Source organism: Anser brachyrhynchus (assembly GCF_964034855.1).
Source record: "Anser brachyrhynchus genome assembly, chromosome: 21".
Classification (NCBI taxonomy): Eukaryota; Metazoa; Chordata; class Aves; order Anseriformes; family Anatidae; genus Anser; species Anser brachyrhynchus.
In genome coordinates this window covers 1,447,946-1,457,823 of record NC_137714.1, presented here as the reverse complement: position 1 = coordinate 1,457,823, position 9,878 = coordinate 1,447,946, and the positions used below count along the sequence as shown (strand labels likewise).

The 9,878-nt window shown below is 49.7% G+C and overlaps 1 long non-coding RNA gene across 1 annotated transcript; it reads left to right on the top strand.

Annotated features, from left to right (window-relative positions):
- The first annotated feature begins 32 nt into the window (after positions 1-32).
- Positions 33-9,337, top strand: LOC308181297. The gene is made up of 2 exons (XR_013941399.1): positions 33-251; positions 340-9,337. It is a non-coding gene; the product is annotated as an uncharacterized lncRNA (long non-coding RNA).
- The last annotated feature ends 541 nt before the right edge of the window (positions 9,338-9,878 follow it).

Sequence of the window (9,878 nt, the reverse complement as noted above, 5' to 3'; positions counted from 1 at the left end):
GTCGACAAGCGGGGAGCGTTGCCCGTACCCGAAATCGCCGTTAAAAGGTGTTTCCAGGCAGGGGAAGCCGGCCCCGGTGACGCTGCCTCCGTGGCGGAAATTTGCTGTCCCGGCAGCGTGCCACCGCGTTGTGGTGCGGGGGGAGCCCTGCGGGGCAGGGCCGGGGTGGCTGTGGGGCAGGGCGGCGGCGCGACCCGCGCCGTATTTTCACCAGCGCGTGGTAACTTCAGGCTTGTGCGCAGAAAGCTGAGGTAGCAAGCAGAAACTCGTTCTTTCCGTGTACCTCAGTGATCTTGCTCCAAGTTTTGTTGATTTTTTTTAATTTATTTTTTTGCCTAGGCCTATTTTTTCCCCCAAGTTTGGGGTGTAATTCCTCACTTTGCTACCTGCTCCCGTTCTCTTTGGGCTGCAAGGACGCTTTCTGCAAACTATCCCCGGAGCTCCACACTCAGATCTGACAGACTGAAATGTCTTTAGCCCCACAGTATGACAGTCCGTGTTGGGTACTGTTCCCAAATGCCGCAAAGCTTTTCATCAGTAGGCTCTTGCCCAGGCGGCTTCTCAGCTGTTTTCTGCACGTAACCCCGTGTGCTGCAGACCTCCTCCTGGCTGTTGGAGCTTCCACGACGTGGGGAAGGCACTGACGTATTTATTTGGGCACCGTGGCACCCTTCAGCCCTCCTACAGATGGGAAACCTCATTTACGAGGCGCTTAGGCTGTTCTCAGAACGGTGGAGGTGTCTTGTTTTCGCACTGCAGCGAATAGTGCTGTGGCTATTTCTGCTCTAAGCATTTTCCAACATTTTTTTTTTCCTCCCTGAAGTGGCTGCTTTAACAGCGTACTACTACACCCGAGAGCATCTCCTTCAAAAGCCAAGCTGCTGTGACCGAGGCCTGGCCCTGCCGATCATCTTCTCCACCCCAGACTCTCTCGGTGGTGCTTCGCTTTCCCCTTTGTCTCCTGCACTGAGCAGCCCTGGAAGCGCCTTAGCCAGATGGCTCCACTTTGCTAAACATTCCTTCGTTTCTTGTGAGTGCGAAATAAGGACTGTGCAGCTGCAGAAAAATGTGTTCTTTGGCCTTTCCCCCCTAGCGGTGCCTCTCTGGCAGGAGGGAGGGGATTGGAAGGTGGAGGAGAGGCGAGCATGAGGGAGCCTGCTCCTTTACTGCAGGCGTTTAAGGCACGGTGAAGGGAAGATGAAATCACCCCAGCTGCCTTCCCCTTGCCCACTGCAAGCCTTTGTGCAATACCCCAGCACCTGTGTTTGCTGAGCCACAAAACTACACTGACATGCAAGCAGAGGAGGAGAAAGGATTTTGTCGTCTCTCCCTTTTTTTTTTTTTTTTAAATCTCTAAACCCAGCCCAGAGGGGAGCTGTGGCCCCTGTGCATTCCTTACAGCCACATGCCTGCCTGACCCCAGTGGGCTGGGAGGCCTCCTGCCCAAATTCCGCGCCTGGGCAAGGCAGCTGCGTGCTGCAGAGGGAGCACGTTCCTGCTGAATCTCTCCCCTCCACCCCGCGTTTTGGGTGGGCTCGTGGCGTCTGTGCCCCCCTCCCTGTTCACCCAGGGCGTGCCACTGGCAGAAGTGGAGCTGTAGGAACTGATGGTGACCTTGCATGCTTCGGTGAGGATGCACAGTAGGAAGGGAACAGTGCAGGATAGGGAAATTGCCATCAAACTGTGATTGTATACAGCACTATCATCATTACAAAATACTTCTAATAAGTACTAAGCACCTTCAATACCTTTCCTGTCCTCTCAGGTGCTATGCAATGGTATGAACCCCAGCTGGTTCATGGATTTTTTTCCAAAAATTGTTCAATTTTATTACAGCTTCCAGCAGTCCTAAAGCTTCTACAAATTTGCCTAGAGCTTTGGGTTTTGACTGTACGGTTCAGCTCACAGTTTAAACAAGATCATTTAGACATTGCTACTGTTTAGATGAGTATCCATAAAATTTGCATGTCAAATGATTTACCGTTTCCAGCCCATATCCTTTAGAGGCTTTCCAGAGCAATGCCACATATTCCACTAGAAACCTGTTGTACTTTGTTTTCAATGCATCTGGTCACAGAATCACTATTCCAGGGGTTGAAAGCCACTCTCGTTTGAAAGTGAAAGCCACTTTCTTACCCTACACTACCTAATATTTCCCCCCTTTTGTCACAATTTTTAATTAAAGTGAATTCTTATAATTTAATAATCACTGTTCTGTGTTGTCTAACAGCTGCCTGCCACATACCCTACAAAACATAAGATTATTACCACCTTCGTCACGCTGTGCACTGCATACACTGAAATCAGCTTCCGCTGCTATGTTCATGATCCTGCTGGCTAAGCAAGCGCTGTGTCTTTGTCACCAAATTCTCTTTTAATATTGGCCTGCAGCTTCAAACTTCAATGCTGATTATAATTTAGGCCTTGCCTCTTGTGTCCTTATCTCACTTTGGCAAATTTAATTTTCCATTTTTATCTTGACTTTTGCATTTGTTGTGTAAAAACTTTTTAAAAAATTTTGGCCTAGAGTCAGCCTGGCTCAAGGAGAATTTGAGTCTTTTTCTGTTTTGTTCTGCATCTAATTGCAAGCAGGCTGGGGAACTCCTTCCCTTTGCCACGTTCTTTCATCCCTAAAGCTTCACATTCTGCTGCTACTTCAGCTTCTCGTGCTTTGAAAAACAAATCAAAGATTCCCTGAGATGCCTTCATCAAATTTAAATGGGGTAGCACGTGCCTACAGATTCTGCCCTTTAGACCTGTTTCTCTCTGAACGTGTATCTGAGCGAGGTAATTCCAGGCTGGTGTGACCTCGAGGCCAAGGCACGCTGTAACAGACCCAGCCTGGCGCTGCTGGCAGCCTGACCGCGCTGTTGGGTGGGGGCCTGGCTCTGCCAACTTCAGTGTGTGGCCATAGCTGGTAAATTTTCAGCAAACCCACCTATGGAAACCCACAGAGTGCTTGAGCAGGACCCTTGCTCTCCTGCCTCGAAGTTTCTGCTCAGCAAGTGGCATGAAGGCACTTGAAGGCCGTGAAGGCACAGTCTGGCTGAGGTTTTCAGCTTGACACAGCTAACAGACAGGGGATTCGCACGGGGAACGGTGCTGAGCGTAACTATCCCATAACCATCGCAGACTAACTGCATTTAACGTAGCTCCCACATCCCTATGCAGGGACCTTGCAGCGGGATGAAGCCCCTCGGCAGCACACGCACGTACCAGGTGACGAGGGACTTGCCCGTCTGCGTTACGAAACGGCGTCACCGTTCCCGCAGTCACTGAGACAGCACACGCCATTCCTGTCTTTACGCTCGGGCTGCTTTTTACTTCTGGATTTTTTTCAAATGGACGTTTGGAAGAGATGATGTGATGTTCTTTAACCACAATTTTCCACTTTGTTGCTGATTCGGGGCTTGCTTGGCTACTTTACCAAGCACACAGCTGTAACGATTCCCAGAACAACAGAATTCTCTTTAATTCGTACTTACTCCTTTCAGCAGCAGTTGTACTGTCAGCCCCATATTTTCTGTAACTGCAAAAATCACTCCATTTCTGGTTTCAAAGAAATGCATATTCCCTGACGCTTTTTGCCCTTCCAGACACCGCCTTTGATCTCTTTATTCGTTATCAGCCTCCTAATAATTTTTTTCTCCATACTTTTCCAATGGATTGTCCTACTTTCCCCCGGCACCCTATACCGCCTCCCAGCTGCTCTGTTGCTGCCCTCCTAAGGGCTACCTGTTGAGGCTCCCAGTCAGCTTTTCTTGTCAAACCACTTCCCCTTTTTCAAGCGGTATTCTGTTCATCTGTGCACTTTCAGGCCTGCCCACCCATTTTTATATTAGCTCCTAGCAAATGGATAAAAATATGCTTAAACATACCAAAGTTTGCTCTGTTCTGGAGCCAAGCTGGCTTTTTATGTCTGATAGAAATGAACCTGCCACTGGAGCTGACAGAAGGACCAGCAAGGTCCTTGCTGACCGGCAAGGAGGGGCCTTGCAGAACAATGTTGTGGACTACGTAGCCTCCACGGGCTGCTGCTTTTCTAGAGATGCCCTAATCCAAAATAGATCCTTAGTGCTAACAAGGCTACTGTCCTCACTGGGAAACCAGTGCCTGGAAGATGTGATTTTTCCACAGCACTTCTGGGATTCCAGTAGTGATTTTTTTAACCCCCAGCTGGCAAGTGGAAGTGATGGCTCCCCTAAGCTGGAGAGGCTGAAGTCTACCAGCTCAGCGTTTCACACTGGGACAAAACACCTCTCCCAAAGCTGTGTGTCCCCATGGTTAATATCTGGCAGCAGGAATGCTAGTGTTTTGTTAAATCCCTTTGCTCTCTGAACCAAACGCTGTTTCAGATTAAAATTGGTTCCCGGCAGGCTGCAGCACACAGCAGGCAGCGGCTGCTCCCCTCACCCGGGCAGGTAATAACTTACTGCCAGGAACACCTCCCAGCTGGGATGCTTTTGCAGCCACAAAAGCTCTTTTTTGGCTGCCGCACATGCACTGTATGCCGCTGTGACCAGCAGCACGCCCAGCACGTTCAGCAGCCTGGCTGGACTCCGGCCTCCACGCTGGTCCTGCAGCCGTAACAGAGCATCGCCATGCCAGCAAGCCTTGCTGGGAAGACAGAAAGCCCTTGGGTTGAGCAGGAACTCAAAGCATTTTTGGCCACGGCTCTTGTTTGAGGCGTACGAACAGTTCTAGCGCTGGCTCACTTGTCTCTCCATGGGAAATCCTGTCAGCTGGCTTTTCTTTGAGATTTGTCAGCCACAGCCCAGGCTCCTGCTCAAAATAACCACCTTGTGATGGTGGAGGAAGCCAGAAGAGTGAGATCCATTTGCCTTTCCTTGGAGGATGGGTAAAACACTTGAGTCCTCTCTTTTGCAGAGAAGGTGTGTGAAATTTCCTGTACTTGATGATCACGTTGTAAAAAAAATACATCGTGCGTCAGCTGATCCCAAGGCAGGCACCGATGCTGTAAGGCACCAGCGGGGAGGAAGCAGCCGGGATGGGCTCCACCAGCCCGCTGTTACAGTTTACTTTTGTGACAGATCCCTGGAATTATTTCTGCCCTGAACACCCAAAGCAGGGCTGTGCAGCAGGAGAACAGAGCCGCGGGCTGTGCCCATCACCATAAGCTAACGTGGCAGCAGTGCCGCAGCCCTGCAGGGTGCTGAGTGCCCGCTGCCTTCGCAGGCTGCCTGGTTCTGATGAAGCACGCGGGTTCCCAGCACAACTCGGTCACACGCAGACGACCGGGAGGTGGCCAGGCCCAACAGATCATTCACTTAAGACCATCTTTAGAAGTGCAGAGCATTTACACCCAGCATTATTTCAGAATAGCTTGTTCTGAAAAACTGAAACAACCCATTTTCCTCCACAGGCGAGACCTGAAAGTACCAGCTGAGATGATCTTTTCAGCTCTTCTCTGCAGTGCTGTGGTAAAACACTTCTAACAGTGCTCTCCTCAGTGCTCGTTAATGGTCTGCACCCCGGGAACTTGGCAGAACTCTGCTTTGCGACAGCATCTGCTATTAACCCTCACGGGGGGCTGGACCAAGACAACCAAGCATGCAAAAGCAAGGCTTTACTGTTTTCTCTGCTCACTCTAATCCAAAGGTTTCCGAACTTCCTTAAAGCATCGATTGCCTTCCCCAAGACCCCTCTCTCCTTTCCAATTTGCAGTCACAGCACAAACATCCCTGCAGCTGGGACGGCGATTGCACAGTTGGACAAATTCCCCATTGGAAAGTACTGAATGGAGCGGGAGCTGGCTTTATTTCTGTTGCCATTTCACTGCAATTTAGCAGCTGGAAATAAGGAAGAGAAACCGGTGCCACATGACCAAAGCTTTCCACAGCTCATGGTCAGGGCATCCCTACAGCAGCATCTAAATAAGCAGGCATTATTTCAGTAAACCACAGCTCCGTGGCCATTACCATAGGCAGCAAGCAGGGCCCTGTGGAAAATACAAGGGTAGAAAACTTCTGGTTAAGTTTTTTTCAGATATTTGCAGGGATTTAGTCACACTGCGGGAAGCTAAGTGGTAATCAATCTCTCGCTTGCTTCTTCACCACCGTGGTTTTCCTGCAATGGCTCCTTGAGGATAATTTATCCATGGAGCTGGGGTGAGGAGCAGCCAAGCAGGACCCTCCAGGCTGAAGCATCCTCAGCCTCAGGCTCCATCCTACAGTGGCTGCAGCTTGCACGTGGCCCCCAGGCCATGCCAGAGCACTGCTTGGGGTTTCTATCGGCATGTGACCACTCACACAAGCCTCTGGGTTAGCACCTTATTAAAAGAAAGCAGCATGTGAAGAGCTTGCACGTCTGGCTGGGGATGCCGCTCTGCTGGCCCGGGATCAGGTAGCTGCAGAGGGCCAACCTCTTCCAAAGAGCAGAGAGGCCAAGCTTTCCCTGCCAGACCGACATAAAACGAGCTCAGAGTGCTTGCTAGGCTGAACATCTGCCCCCTGCTTCATCCCCACGGGCACGGCAGCCCTGACCGAACCCCTACCCTCAGCACATCCACCTGTGGCCTTGAGGCTGCTCTGCAGTTACAACCATTTCCCTGGTGTCGTCTTTAGGGAAGCCAGAGGTGTTGGATGTGAGGGCACAAGAGGGTTCTGGGGCGCGTGTCTGATTTTGAGCTTACTGCCTGCAAAGCTGAACCCTCTTGTGCCTGTGGAACGGATCAAACCAGCGCCGGGGGCATGGCTCCAGTGACTTTTCTGCTCTGCGGTGACCGCTTCTGACACGCCAACCTTCAGGTCCCTTCCCCTATAAAAATGACTCCTGTTGGGACTGAACGTAGCAGGAATGATCACAGCCACCCTCTTGGCATCCAGATGCCACATTTGCTACTGCTTTCAAGTGTTTTCAGGACGCTCAGCAAGTTAATCGGACTTTTTTTTAAAAAGGCCCCGTTTTAACCTTTCTCTGAAGAAAATAGTCTATAGGGCTGGAACCAAAAGCTCTGGGTCACAGGGAAATGCAGCAAGGGCCAATGTAAATTACTACTTGCTTAAACCTGCCTTGTGCACTCCAATAACTCTCTGCAGCCAAATCCCTTTTCCCAAACCTCTTTCCACGTGGCCTCTTTGGCTACCAGCTCCTGCACCAGGGAGTACTGGTCCCAGACAGAAGTCACAACCACATCCCCTGCAACCAACCCAAGAGCCTGGGCTGTGGCTGTCTGTGCCAATTCTCACTTGCAGAGTAACCGTAACATCTGTCACGAGTTTTTGGGCGCTACTGCCCCGGCTGGAAATGGAAAGCACCCCGGTGCGCCCGTGGGTAGCAGCGTGCCGCAGCCTGGGGGGTTCAGGAGCTCCTCGGCTCCAGGGCAAAGGCCTCATACAGCTCTGGCAACTTGAGTGGCAAGCAAAGAGCCCTGCGTACCCTCTGCACAGCAGGGGAAAACAGACAAGTGAGCCGAACGCTCGTCAGTCCCCTTCAGCGCAGGCAGAGCACAGCTGAAATGTGGCCAGATTTGGCAGTTTTACAGGCGAAAAGCAAAAGGCAGGAGTTGCACACCCAGGTCTGCTCCTGGAACCGAGGCTTATTGAGAGAAAACAAGGCTAAAAACCAAACACGCTAACAGGAGCAGACAGAGAGCAAGGTCTGATACCCGTGTATTCCCTGCCCTCATTCACAGAAATGGCTGATCCGTTTCTGAAAACACTTTCCTAGAAAGAAACCAGCCTTAGGCACACACCTGGCCTGGAAATTTTCTGTTTGACTGCTTCAGGTTTGGAGACATTTCCAGCAACAAAGACAAACAGGGACGTAAGTGATACATCTGCTCCTCCTTACCTGCGCCTTTGATGGCGCGCACAGCCCTGGCACAAGACGGGCTCCCAGCAGTGCAAATGGCTTCTAATGCAGCTCCTTCGTGCTGAGCTGCATTAACTCCCTGCCACGCTCACAAGCCTGCCCACAGACACATTTAAATGCCTTATAGGACCAGGACTGGGGTCGAGAGGGAGGACAAAACCACAAACATTTAGTATTCTTATGGGAAATTTGCTGTCCTCCCCGCTTAGGCTTTGCTGTATCGTTACGCAGGAGTAAGCACAGCTCACCTCTCCTCATTTATGTAGAATGAGGCTTCTGCAAATCACATTCCCATGGGAACCTCTTATAATTAATTACCTCCTTTTCTGTTTCATGCATCTCTTACAGTTTTTGTCTTTTAACACCCTAGAGGAGGGGACATGTTGCAAAGATCTTCATGGACAACATTCTGAAGAGCTACAACTGCCTGCAAACCTGGGCTGACTTACAAGGCGACTGAAAAGCAGCCACAGCTTGGTACAGATGCAGGTAAGCAAGGAACATGTAAACAATGCAAGGGGAGCAGAGGAAGCAGTTTTGGTCCAAGACTTGTATCAAATGTGCTCCTTGTGGTGACACTTGTGGGATGCTGAACCTTACGGCAACATATCCACAGCTGGAGGCCTAAAGGTCTAGTGCATAAAGTGCTCACAGGGCTCCCTGTGCAGCTTAATTCATCTAAAGATACCATAGAACTTGCCATGGTGCAAACCCTGATTTTCAGGACTCATGGGCAATTCTGAAAACACTCTTAAAATCTCTGAAAACTCCCCTGCTGTCACACGCATGACACTAACAGGACAAGTTCCCACTCCCCGGAACATTTAACATTAAAGCTCAGACAAGGAGGGGAGAGACTTTTCTCCTCTACCCGTGTGCTCACCATTCCCTCCAGCCAGTGTTTTTCCAACTCCTTCTTGAAGCTCTCCAAACGAATGTCCTGGCCCTGTCCCACTTCGATTCACGTGGCTGTTCAAAGGCTCTTGCAATTTCTACCTTTCTGATTCAAGGCAATCAACGCATAAATCACAGTCCTTGCATGGAGCGGCTCCGGTGTCAGAGAGACATTCCCAGCAGGCTCTGACGCTGCCCATGCTCTGAGAGGAACTTCATCAGGTGCAAGCACTGCGCAACGTGGCATATATTTGCTCTGATACCAACTCACATCCATTTAATTCAACTATTTAACTGCTACAAACCATCACATACCCACCCTTGTTCTGGCTTCAGTTTACTTTTGCAAGAAGAGCACTCACATAACCCACACAACTTGAAAAAAGAAACACACCTTGAGACCTCCTGGAGGGGGTTTCCACGCGGATGAGCCTTTTGGAGATCTTGAGAGCACCGATCACAAACCGGTAAGCCTGCCTGCAAGGCCAGGAGGGTTGTGGGGTGGGAAGGGAAGCAGCTGTGGAGGAGGAAGTGCTGGATGTCATACATCAGATACATACATATGCATATATTAAGGATGAGATTTTTTTCTTTTCCTTTTTTTTTTTTTTTTAACAAAACATCAGAGAAAAGTGTTTTATTGTTACTAAAAAAAAAAAAACAACAAAAAAAACCAATGCTCTAGTGTTTTAGGCCATGGATTCTCGAGCTCAGATTCATGGCGTGGAACACGATAACAGGGAAAGTGTCTCATGGACATCTCCCCCTCCAGCCACAACCAGGCGCCCTCCTCCCTTCCCCGTGGTGATCAAACAACATCCTTATGCAAGTACAGAAATTGTTTACATGTAAAAGTAAGATTAGGAAAGTATTTAATGTATTTGTAGCTTTTTTTCTTGTTTTTCCTCTTTTTTTTTTTTTTAAAAAAAAGTGATTTAGCAGCTGGAAAGAAAAAGACAGCATCATGTGAGCAGCTAGTGCTGCACAGACCACCAGCAAATGCTCCACAGGTTACTCGCGGTCCACAGACCACAGTTCACAAACTACATTTTAGGGCTTCACAAACTTTGCAGACTGTATTATGGTAGATGCTTCTTCACAGTGAGAGCCAGCAGGTCATCTTTGGTTGTTGAAGAGAGACACACAAGAGA